General features: G+C 41.5%; 1 protein-coding gene across 5 annotated transcripts in view; it reads right to left on the bottom strand.

Moving 5' to 3' along the window:
• ZDHHC8 (zDHHC palmitoyltransferase 8) overlaps positions 1-12,891 on the bottom strand; it is a 188,950-nt gene that overhangs the window by 113,400 nt on the left and 62,659 nt on the right. Inside the window, exon 2 of one of the 5 annotated variants that reach the window (XM_075119982.1) lies at positions 7,900-8,024. The exons of the other annotated variants lie outside the window; for them this stretch is intronic. The gene's annotated coding sequence lies outside the window, so the exon portion shown is untranslated. The remainder of the gene's footprint in view (positions 1-7,899; positions 8,025-12,891) is intronic. 5 annotated transcript variants of the gene reach the window in all.

Below are 12,891 nucleotides of genomic sequence, written 5' to 3'. Positions count from 1 at the left end.
GTCTAGAGTTTCCAAATACCTGAAGCGTACGTGGTACATGTCAGTCCTGATCAAACCCTCCGCATTTCTGATCAACCCCTTCTGTTAAGAGGCAGAGACTGCTGAAACACTGCAGAAATCATTTTAGGGTATGGATTATTCTGCAAAGCTTGAGAACAGAGCAAGTGTCAAGATTTCTTACCTTGTGTCCATTTGTCAGTAGAAGTTTACAGTTCTCTCCAAAAAATACAACTGTGATGGATTAGTGTCTCATTTCCATAGTTTCTCTTTGATATGTGAGCATAATGAAGGAAGAGAACATTTGCCAAACTTGGCTGCCTAAATAAGCAAAATGGCTAGTGTGTGCAAACACAAGAACAATGTGCAACCAACCATCAAGCATTTACTTGGGAGGGAAAGATGGACGTCTTCTTAGAAATTACAGTGTCCTTCCCTGGCACATCCATAATGCAGTACAATGGTCTGTCTGTGCAGGCACAGTACTACGCCTCTGTGTCCTATGCAGACAGTGGGGGAGAAACAAACCGCATTTTGAAAAATCATGAGAGCAGAAAGTTGAGCCCATTACATACCACCTGCAATAAAATCCTTCTGATCCGCTAGTCTGCTTTGAATGCTGAACTACAGGAAGCTTTGACAGCTTTCAAAGACTGGATGAACAGGCAGGCCTCTTAATCAGCTATGTCTAGGTTTGATAGTTTTCTGCATGGGGATGGATTTGATCACCCATGAAGTCCCTCCCCCCCAATAAGATCTACGAACCAAAGCTCAGCACTGCATTTCCCCCCCCACACACCCAAAAGATTTAGACCAACAAATACTCCAGTAAAGGATCTGCATTTTAAACAGAACAAAAAATGAATTCCCTTTTTATTGTTAACAGCTAGACTCCACATTGCACGTTATTGGAAAAATGTGACCCCCTCCTCTTATGGGATTTGTGGTATAATAAAATATGGACTACTGTTGTAATGGAAAAGCTTTCACACCACATACATACACAAGAGAAGGGCTAAAAAGAAGACAGGTATTTAGAAATTTGGTCACCTAGCATACTCTGAGAAGGAGGGTTCCCCAGCTGGCAAGCCAGATCATTAACCTGATCCTGAACAAGTAATGTATAATATTAATCTTTTATTGTAACTTCGCCTTAAAAAAAATTTAAAAAAAAAGATTTAGACCAACACAAAAGGGAAACAATCCAGGTATCATAACTACATTTTGGATATGGAATATGACACAGCTAAGAGGTAGCCACTTCCCCTCCTCACTTAAATCCATCAGAAACAATCCAGAATTTCATCTGGTTTATCAAATACATAATATATTGGAGGAAGAAGGTACACCAGCTATTCTGTAATGATAAAATTATGGAAATTAATATAATGGGTAATATTAATACATCAGCTTGGTCTTATTTGCACTAAAACTTTCTAGCAAGTCCCATGTAGGAATCCTAAGTTTTAAGAGCCCATGAACAAAAATAGAAACACTAATTATGGGAAAGGCCACTTCAGCAGGCCTCAGTGCTACATAGTTTAACGAATCATTATTGATGGACCCAGAAGATAAAACTAACTTTATGAAAAAACGGGAAAAGGATCTAAAAGCACATTACTTTGGAACAATGGCAAAATACATGGAGGAAGGCCAAAACTTCATCTATTTGTGTAACTAAGGAAAACTGCAAGACACTATCAATGATATTTCACTCTAAGTTAAGGAAACTATATTTTTTGGTGTGTGTATGTATGTATGTGTGTGTGTGTAAAGGGAGATAAATGCTGGACAGGATGTGGATGAATAGGTACCTTTTTGCATACCTGGTGGGAATGCTTTAAGATAATACTATTTCCTGGAGCAAAACAAATAGAATGTAAAGTTAGGCTTCCCACAGAACCCACAGTGATTCTATTAGGTTAGCATTCGAAAGGAGGCTGACTCAGGGAAGGACCCATTGATAAACACAATGGCTACTAGCAGCCAGATGTGAGATTGCTTGTTTCTGGAAAAGGACAGATCCCCCAACATTAGTGGTATGCAGAAATGAAGGCTAGGGAATTCTGTCACTGGAAAAAAGGACACCCAGCCTTATGAAGATCAAATAGATTTTATAATGTATGGTTACCATTTTTGGTATTTGAACAAAATACAGATCTGAGGGTGATGAAACACAAATATGTCTTTAAAAGGTACCAAGTAGAGCTTATTAATAAGATTTATTAATACCTGTATGGAAAGTTAGTGTATGATAATAGTGACAAAATAAAGTTTGAAGAAAACATAACACGTGAAAGTTTGACCAGTTCTAGCCCCGACCTTTCGTTTGCCCTCATTAGAGAGAGCTCTGCTATAGCACCCTTTGCCTATCAGCTACCATTGGTCATACACTAACTTCCACTGGGTTTGGGGCTGTGCCAAACCCCAACTCACAAGTAAAGTTTTTTAAATGCAGGTCATCCAGTGCAACTCCTTTTGCCCAGCCAAAAGGTCTGAACTTGACCTGAAGCATTTTAAAGAGTTCCTTCCTATGCTAATGGATAAAGTTTCTTGTGGTGGTAATTTTGACATAACTGATGGCACAGAAAAATATAACTCTGAACCAGGGTGCTTAGCTAGCATAACCACACTAATTTAGGGTATGCCTGTGTATTTACTCTTGGCATTTCCATTTTCTGGTATAAGAGCATAGCCTAGTTTGTATACTATAAATTACGCAACTTTTCAAAAATAGATGCTGTTCTGTTGATTTGCATATAAGAGTTACTTATGTAAAATAGCCTCCAATGTTATCACATTAAATGCCAGAGCTGAAAGCCCATTATTTTCCCCAACAGGAAAGCAACACAGGATTGTAGCAGTTAGAGATGAAACCCACTATCTAGCCCTCTTCCAGAGCAGAATACAGTCCTCCTGAAAGACACATCAATTTATGTAATTTATGACCTTTCCAAGCATTAACTGTTCCACAAGAGTTGCTAGCTATGATAAATAGCTACATTAGCAGGTCAGTTATTCCAAATTAAAGATCGCTTTTTCTCCATTTATTTTGGCTTAGTGAGGAGACGCGAATATACAAAGCAAGCTACCATGGGACAGTTGTACTGGTGTTAGATCCAGCTATTGTGAGATCTGTATAGCCTACAAACCTGGATTGCCAAATGCTGTGTAGAGGAAATTACTGTTAACCTGACCCCATCCCATTCTGCGGCAAAATCTATGCACCATATGCAAAATATGCAAGAGCTGTAACGCAAGAGGCCTACAGGCCTGTATCCTGTAAAACTTGGCTTAAGCTAAAGCATTTACGTATGCTATGCTGTGGCACTTGACCCAGATAATGGACTAGGCCAATCTAACCAAAGGGCATCCGAAAAAGTCCTTAGTTGTCCAATACATGCACCCTCCACCCTGCAAAAGTCCCTAGTCAAAATGCTGCCACAGCAAACCGCAGATCTTGATAATGACAAGGTATGTCAGCACTGTGCTAATTATGAAACTGTCCTTCCAATATTCCTTATAAGACTTTATTAATAATGCTTGAGTGGTGGAAAATAACTAATAAGGAAATGTATCATTTGACTCCGGTTCTGGACCTATACAAGTCTGGTATTATAGGGACAGGGGCAGAATGAGAGACCAGGGTGGCACCTGCGCGTGACCATCTCAGTCTCCCTCTCCCTGCATGCTTGTGTTCAATAAAAGGTCTCAGGCTGTTTAAACCAAACAAATGGTGTGACTCATTTTCCACAACAGCTGTTAACAAGCCACCACCACCACTTTTCACATCCACTAAACAACAAAATAAGGTAGCTCATGATTTCACATTTTGTAGATAGTTTCAGAAACTGCTCACTTCATTATTATTATTTATTTGTATTATTTTAGGATCTCAGAGCCCCACTCATGGACCAAGACCCCTTTGTGCTAGGTGCTGTTCACTTGGAGTCCATCAGGAAGTAATGCATACTATATACTTGCTAGGGGCCCCAATTTAGAAGTCCAATTGCACAGAGTTGGTGCAGGACATGGTCCCCTACTTGAAAGAAAGTGTGCAAGTGTAACCCACACACCTCCTGGGTGTGGTGTTCTGTCCCATGTAGTGGCACTGAGACCACTTAGAGAGAGAGATTAATGAGTCTGCTCTAGAGCCTTAGCTTTTAGCTCATGCAATAGAGGCTCATGCATTAGTTCCAGAGGTCCTAGGTTTGATCCTGCCCACCGACAACCGAGGTCTGTCAGTGTTACACAAGGATGAAAAAAAAATATCAAAGGTTCTACTAATCTCCGTTCTCCTAAAACTTCACTAATCTCTAGTGGTTTATCATTTTGGCAGATACTATATCCATCCCTTTCATTGAGCTGGAAGATACTGATGGAGTCATTGATTAAGCCTGAACAGACAAATAGAAAATGTACCCAGGACAAAGCACAGAGCCACATTTCATCATCCTCCCACATGGGACTGATATGGAATTCTGTTTTCTCTATGAAGGGGAGACAAGAAAAGCCAGTACTTTAATACTGGCCAGAGAGGGGGGCACTGTATTCACCCCCCATAGCACTTGGTTAAGATACACATCCCACTTTAGCTACATTTGAGTTTTAGATGATCTTTTAAGCCAACCATTCCAAAGAACACCAGTACACCCCTCCTCCATCTAGGCGAGGTATAGAACTTCTGTAACAAGCATCACTACTGGCAAAGCATTAGGCAGCAGCTCTTTAGGGAACAGAAATGTTTTGTAGGGTAGACGTGGAAATAGAGGAACTAGTAAGTGAAGAGACTCCATCATTAAGAATCTGTTTGTTCAGCTTCTCTCCCGCCCCCAAATCTATATCCCAAGCATCAACACCAACTGTATTTTAAAACTCACACCAGCTGCTATGCAAGGAATTCAGGCTCTGCAGTCTCTTAGCCGCATTCCTATTAATAGGATCCATTTAAACATAATCTTCCACATTTCAACCCCACCAGACTCGTCAAAGGTTGAAATTCAAATGCCAATATTACAAAGCCCATCCATGAGAGAGATCCTCAATTAGTATTCAGTGACTGGCAGATGTGATATCATAGTTAGATTTCAAAGCAACAGCTTCATAAGTAAGGGGTTTGGAGAAAGATAGTTTTAGTCTGACTGACTGCAAGTTTAGTGGTCAGATGAGGGTATATACTACCGCAGAGAGGTGCTCAGAGTATGTAGCTCTGTACAGCCAGTCAGCTCACAGCATTAAAGCAATTTGTGAGTGTGTGTTTGAGTATGTTTTTCAAAGTTGTAGCACTCACTCATCTCCATTTTTAAAAGAATCCTGTTCACAGCTTCACAAATGGAATAGAAAGTATTACCATGCAAAGTTCTGGGACGGACTGGACGACAAGATACATTACAGAAGGATGCCAAAAGTGGTGACTGCATCTGCACACAGTTCAGATAAGGCTTTATAATCAAGACCGAATCAGGACTAGGGTTTGGGATGGTGCCAAAAATCCTCTGGTGTTTCACCCACAACTGCAGAAGTCCCATGAGATTTCAGCCTCATGAGGCCACATGAAACAGATGTAACATACACAAATACTAGATAAAATATTCTGCTTATATACCAACTTCAGCCCAATTCTCTTCCCATAATGGTGTAATTCAGAAATAACACTGTTGACGTTACTAAGTTACAATGGTGCTGGGGCTCAGATTAGAGTTTCTGGTTTTGCGAGTGTCTAGTTTATCTAACAAAGCTAGAAAAATCCCATGATGAGTCACTAGATGCCAATGTAATGTTTTTGTGCTTATAAGAATTTAGTGGTATTGACTCAAGATTATTCATCTCCCAGCCCCTATAATAAAAAGCAATCTACCTTTCTTGTAGAGTAAGAAATGCTGGTGATAATAGATAAGATGCACTATGCCCTACCCCACAAAATCAAGACCCTTCCCCTTATTGTTTCCGAGATATCTTGTTTCTTATTTATTTTGCTCCCTAAAAGGAGATTTGCTGGTGACTGTGTGTCTAATCCATGTTTGCACAGCATGTTCTATTACACAATACCCCACAATAAGGGGAGTTATTCAGTATAAACAAAGATTTAAAAAAATATATAGTTTAGCAAGTTAGAAAGCCAGGATTTGGGGGGGGGGGGGGGAGAGAATGTCCATATTGGCCAATATTCAGCACATTTTGCTATTTTCCCCTGTTCCTGTCATCATGCTCTGGCATGGGTCTCCCCAGCCATCCAGATGTGAGCAGCTGGAATGAGGTAATGAAGCACCATCCAAGAACAGCATCAGGGCCCACAGGAACTGCGTGAGAGAGGTGCCAGACCTCGATGCAGCAGCAAGCCCAGCTCTAGCAAGGGGGCAGCTTCAGATATGGCCGCATCAATGAGGCCCACTAAAAACAATATTCAGAGGATTTTACTTTGGGGAGGGGAGTCTCCAATAGCTAGGCCTTCCTTACGGAACTGGATCACAAACATCCGTCTATTTGCCTAGCCCCAATAAAATAAGCCAAACTGTATTAATATCCTGAGGTCATCACCAAAGCATTTAAGTAGCTAAGGCTTTGCTCTTCAGAAGCCGTGGGCCAATTTCATGCTCAGAACAGTATTTAGTATCCTGAGAAGCCATGAATGAGCAGGGCCAAGAAAGCCCATTGACGTGATCGTGGTTTTGGCTAACCCCATAGGTACCTCCTGTAGGAAGATGTCTCTCATAAGAACCAAAACGAAAGTTTATTTTATATGCCTGGCAGATGGCACAAACAGTAGTGTACGTAAGTCAACCTGGCCCCACAGCTGTAGCAGAAAGTCAAAGGAAGGTGAATGATGAGCAGGAATGGCCTTTCTCCTCCTTCAAGCGACAAGCATTTAGTGGATAGTAACTTCTAACACAGTTTTAAAAAGTTGGGTTTGGAACCAGGAAGCAGGGCCTGAAGGAGTGATCTGATGCCACAGATGGGACCCACTTGTCCCCCTGCTGAGTCTCACTGTCATGATGCCACTCCAGCTGCATGTGCACTCTGGAGCATAAGCACTAAGGATTTTATAAGCATAGCATACCCTGAGGTAACAGTCAATCCGAAGAGCACAGTTGGAACAGAGCTGAACATGGCCACCATGTTCTCCTACATGTTCCAAAGGTTCCTAGTAATTAAAAAGTCTAATTCCTTATAGTGCCTCTTTAAGCATCTTTCCTATTGTCTGAAGCAACTCACCCTTTCAAGATCATCATATTGTTGGAAATCTGTAATTTCCCTGCATTTGTGTTCCCCTCCTTTAAAAGAAACTCTATCATGCTCTGGAATCGCTAACCAGTGGCAGTGAAAAATATACAGGATTGTCAGCCCGAAGGATTGTCCTGGGGTCTCCAGGAATTAAATTAATCTTTAATTAAAGAGTATGTCATGTGGTGAAATCTCCAGGAATACGTCCAACCAAAATTGGCAACCCTAAAAATATGCAAAGAGGAGAAGAAAGCACTCAGACAGTCTCAGAGCAGTCCGCTGCTACATGCAGTCAAGTAACGCTGAAGATGGTTCTGAACCAAGAGTCGTGATCACGTGCTGCTTCGTTTTATTTTTAAAATGCTGCATGCCAGCGAAGTGTACTTACTGTTCTGTACATTTAACTGTTTCTATTTCTTGCTGCAAAGGAAGGACTTTTGTTTTGCACACGCCTTGCGTTCTGAACCTGGCTGAGCAACAGTCAGTCGCGGCATTACTTTAAGGGAAGTTGATCATTCCGAGAGAGAGAAACCCTCTGTCCACCTCCTTCTATGGCCCAAGCCCCTTTCCATGTGCTCTGTCTCCTCCCAACTGCCCCTTCATGCTATGCTTGGAACAGCCACCCAGTGAGCATAACCAAGCCCTCCCTCTCTTTTCTCAACCCCCCTTCTAAAAACCCACCTGTTCCACGCGGTGTACCAGCAATAACGTCCTCATGCCTCTGTTCACTGTACTGTACCCGCTTGTGCCTTTAGACTGTAAGTTCTTCAGGGCAGGGATCTTGGTTTTTGTTTAGCATATTTTACCTGTTGTAAAGCGCAATATAAATAATAACGTTAAAAAGGGGCATTGTCAAGTTTAGGCCCCAAAAAATTTAATCCAGCTTTAAATTTGTGTAGTCATTTCAAATTTGTTGGGGCCACCTGTGGTGTCTTACCCTCTCTGTATCAAATTGCACCAGAAGAGAGCTTAACACAACCTCAAGTGCATAGGTCCACCAGAGTGTCAGGGTGATACCTCTGGCTCGTACTATCCACGTACTCAAGCTAGATGACCATAGTGGTCCTTCTAGCCTTAAAAATCCATGAATTCTTGCATGTGCCCTCTAGGACGACAGGATGTGGGCCCTGGATCATCATAACTACAGAGTTATTTAGGTTTATTTGCTATTTATTATTATTTCCTACAATAATGTAAAAGAGACTGGTATTTTTTAAAAGTCAAGATTTTCCATACTGTAAGCTATTATATGTGTGCCCTAAAAGCCAAACAGGTCCTGTTAGCTTTTTCACTTACATGGGATGTCTGACATCTAAATTTTAGAAAAAAGGCTTTACTGTTCTACAGAACAGACAAATTGTAGCTTACCTCTAAAATTAAGGTGTTTAAAATCATCTTTAAGATGAGGGATAAGAGGGTTGAGAGCATGCACAACAGTATATCAGTTAAATGGGAAACAAATCACTACCAGGTGTAAATGTTTTTTTGATAGAATCTTTGTAAGTGGCTCTGAATGCCTAATGGAATCCAGTGATGATAATGGACAATATTGCATTGTTTACATGATTTGTGTTCACTGGACAGGCAAGAGGGAAAAATTATGTAGGCAAAAAGTTCACCAATGGAATCTATTCACCATGCACTTCCGATGCTTCATTCAAAATCTTCAGTCCTCCATTAAGAAGATAAATATATTGCTAACCACCCATCTAGAATTCCTCTGCTTTTTACCTTACTTCTGAACCCAGGAAAGCTAGAGGGGGAGGAGTAACAGCATTTAAATTGAAGAGGGAATCTCACTCTAGATATCTTTAATTCATCCCTTACAGGCTTGGCTTTTATCCCAAGTTCAAAAAGATGCTTTGAAGAGCAAAGGTGCTTCATGTCCTGTAAAATGAGGATACAAAGTAGGATGCTCCTGAACCGCTCTACAAGGGGGTTTCTTTCCTCTATACCCTCTGCAAATCAAATTAAGGAACTGGATTGGGACTCTGAGTTAAATTCACTGTTTTGGCAGATTTTCTTTAGCCCTGATCAAGTCACCTACTATCCCTTAGTTCCCTAACTGTAAAATAGGGATAAAATTTCCTCTTTCCAATGCTTTGACTAAATTTTTTGAGGCAGAGATTGTCTTATTAGGTGTTTGGACAGAGCCTTGCCTGATGGATCTTCAGTAGGCTACTGTAACAAATATATGGTGATATAATATACCAGGCAGAAAGGAACATATTTGTTCTGGCTGCAAAGATTTTCAGAGACCTGTTTCAAGCACATACATTCATTAATACTGAGGACAGCTTCAGCCTTTTCAGTGGGGACCTGTATCCTCGAGAGGTCTGGGAAAGGAAATCTGTTTATTCTGGTTTGTCCATAGCTTTGCAAGGCTGGCCATTGTGGCCAACTTAATTTTTATAGGATGCGACTATTACAGAGTTCCAAACATAACATATGTACGTAATAGAGTGATTATATGCCATAAAGAGAAAGTACGCTTTGTGCCTGCTATTTTCAAATCAAATCAAATCTCTACCCTTTTAACATGTTTTCCTTCTGAAATGGGGACTCACTGGGGAATTTTGTTTCATTTGGTCAAATGACTGTCCCAAGAGCAGAATTTCTGAACCATAAATAGAGGTGTCATATTTACAGACTCAAAAGACCAGACTACAGCTCCTTTAAAATGAGTCCTTCTACTAAAGTTTCTTCGTAGATATCCACTTTCCATCTATTCTTTCACCAGCATCCTTAAAGACAAAATTATACTAAATTTGCATTACCCAAGCATAGGAATTTGAGCCATTTCAATCCCACCAGATAATCTAGTTCTCCTAAAACAAAGCTCTTATTCCCATGAAAAGACCAAAATCTGCTCATTGACTTGTGCCATCCTGTATTACAGTAGGATTGCAGACTGGGTGAGCTCATATTCCTTGTGTTAAGGTTCTGCTTCTGATTATCATTTGTATTATGACCTAATGACCAATCAACATCATGGTTTCATTTAATTATATTTTTACTTCTCCAAGGTTACATTAGGTCAGTGACACAGAGTCATGAAAATAAAACAGGTCTCAAGTCCCAGTTTAGTACTCTGTTCACATTTAGGGGCTTCTGGCAAAGTTCTCTGGTATTCCTCCTCCTTTGCTGGCCCCACTCCTCCCAATTGCAAGTCTCTTCACTCTCTACCTTCTACTCCCACACAGGTGTCTCAGTTCCATGAGTTATTTGGAGCTATCCTGCAGGTTCTCCCTGCCATAAAACTCCAGTGAACATGCAAGCTAGATTTGCACCTTTCCTCCCTCCACCCCTGGAGGATCATGGGCCTGCTCAACTGAGAGACTGTCATAAATATAAAGGGAAGGGTAAACCCCTTTGAAATCCCTCCTGGCCAGGGGAAAGCTCCTCTCACCTGTAAAGGGTTAAGAAGCTAAAGGTAACCTCGCTGGCACCTGACCAAAATGACCAATGAGGAGACAAGATACTTTCAAAAGCTGGGAGGAGGGAGAGAAACAAAGGGGTCTGTGTCTGTCTGTATGCTGCTCTTGCCAGAGACAGAACAGGAATGGAGTCTTAGAACTTTTAGTAAGTAATCTAGCTAGGTATGTGTTAGATTATGATTCCTTTAAATGGCTGAGAAAAGCATTGTGCTGAATAGAATAACTATTTCTGTCTGTGCATCTTTTTTGTAACTTAAGGTTTTGCCTAGAGGGGTTCTCTATGTTTTTGAATCTAATTACCCTGTAAGATATCTACCATCCTGATTTTACAGGGGGGATTTCTTTATTTCTATTTACTTCTATTTTTTATTAAAAGTCTTCTTGTAAAAACTGAATGCTTTTTCATTGTTCTCAGATCCAAGGGTTTGGGTCTGTGGTCACCTATGCAAATTGGTGAGGCTTTTTATCCAACATTTCCCAGGAAAGGGGGGGTGCAAGTGTTGGGAGGATTGTTCATTGTTCTTAAGATCCAAGGGTCTGGGTCTGTAGTCACCTAGGCAAATTGGTGAGGCTTTTTACCAAACCTTGTCCAGGAAGTGGGGTGCAAGGTTTTGGGAAGTATTTTGGGGGGAAAGACGCGTCCAAACAGCTCTTCCCCAGTAACCAGTATTAGTTTGGTGGTGGTAGCGGCCATTCCAAGGATAACGGGTGTAATATTTTGTACCTTGGGGAAGTTTTGACCTAAGCTGGTAAAGATAAGCTTAGGGGGTTTTTTCATGCAGGTCCCCACATCTGTACCCTAGAGTTCAGAGTGGGGGAGGAACCTTGACATGGTGGCACAGTGGTGGGATTAACCTGAAATCATCTGAGATCCAGTTGAGATTTTTTGAACTAGAAATACAGATTTTAAAAAGGAAATTTTTTTTTCTTTGGAAAGAAAGTCCAGAAAGCAGCTTTGAAACTGAAAGCAGCTTGGTTTCTCTCTGCTTTGTGGCCAAGCAGAGACAAAAGGGGATTATCTTGTGAATTGCAGGTTTTCTTTGCCTGGAGGCAGGGTACTTAACTCCTGCAGGGAAATTCACAGTCTTCCAACCCAGAGGTTTTTTTTTTCTCCTTTCTTCCTAAAAGTAAATAGGGGGTGTGTGTTCTACCCATTTGCTTTTTCTTTGGGCTGGGTAAGCAGGTTTCCAAGTAGTTGGAGGTTTTTTGCTTTAATTTGGGCCCAGAGCAGAGACAAGGGAATTGTCTTTTTCTGTAGGCTGACAATCACTATCAGAGAATAGGTATTCTATTCCAGCACAGCAAAATTTTACAGCCAAGTTTTGTTTGTTTATTTCTAAACCTCGGGTGTAAAGTTAGTAAAAACAGAGAGGTTAGAATGGCAAAATCTGCGGCTCGACTACAGCTCGAATTAGCCAAATTTCAGGCTGAGGAAAGACAAAGGGAACATGAAAGACAGATAGAACTCATGCAGCTGAAGAAGGAACAAGAAAGGGAGGCAGAACACCACCAAGAGGCTGCCCACAAGAGGGAAATGGAAGCAAGGGACAAAGAAATGGAAGCAAGGGCCAAAGAACTGGAGGAGAAGGAAAAAGAGAGGAAGCATGTGGAGGAGGTGGAGAAGATAAAGGCCCAGCAGAATATACCAACAAACCCTAGCAATCCTTCTCCAGGTACCACTTCCCATCCCAGAAAGTTCCCCACCTACAAGGCAGGTGATGATACTGAGGCCTTCTTAGAGAACTTCGAAAGGGCCTGCCTTGGGTACAACATCTCTACTGACCAATACATGGTAGAGCTGAGGCCGCAGCTCAGTGGACCCTTAGCTGAGGTGGCAGCTGAAATGCCTAAAGAACACATGAACAAGTATGCACTGTTTAAATCCAAGGCGAGAGTCAGAATGGGGATAACACCCGAGCAGTCTCGTCGGAGGTTCAGAGCCCTAAGGTGGAAACCAGACATGTCATTTACCCGACATGCCTACCACATTGTGAAACATTGGGATGCCTGGATATCAGGAGCAAGTGTTGAATCTCCAGTAAATTTGCCCTTCCTAATGCAAATGGAACAATTCTTAGAGGGTGTTCCTGAGGAAATAGAAAGATACATCCTAGATGGGAAACCCAAAACTGTAATTGAGGCAGGAGAGATTGGAGCCAGATGGGTGGAGGTGGCAGAGAAGAAGAAAACTGGTCGCAGTTGGAGAGGAGACCAGAAGGGACCACCCCAGACCACA

This window comes from Caretta caretta, chromosome 15, assembly GCF_965140235.1.
Source record: "Caretta caretta isolate rCarCar2 chromosome 15, rCarCar1.hap1, whole genome shotgun sequence".
In the NCBI taxonomy this organism is placed as follows: Eukaryota; Metazoa; Chordata; order Testudines; family Cheloniidae; genus Caretta; species Caretta caretta.
This window is presented reverse-complemented; position numbering and strand designations above follow the sequence as displayed.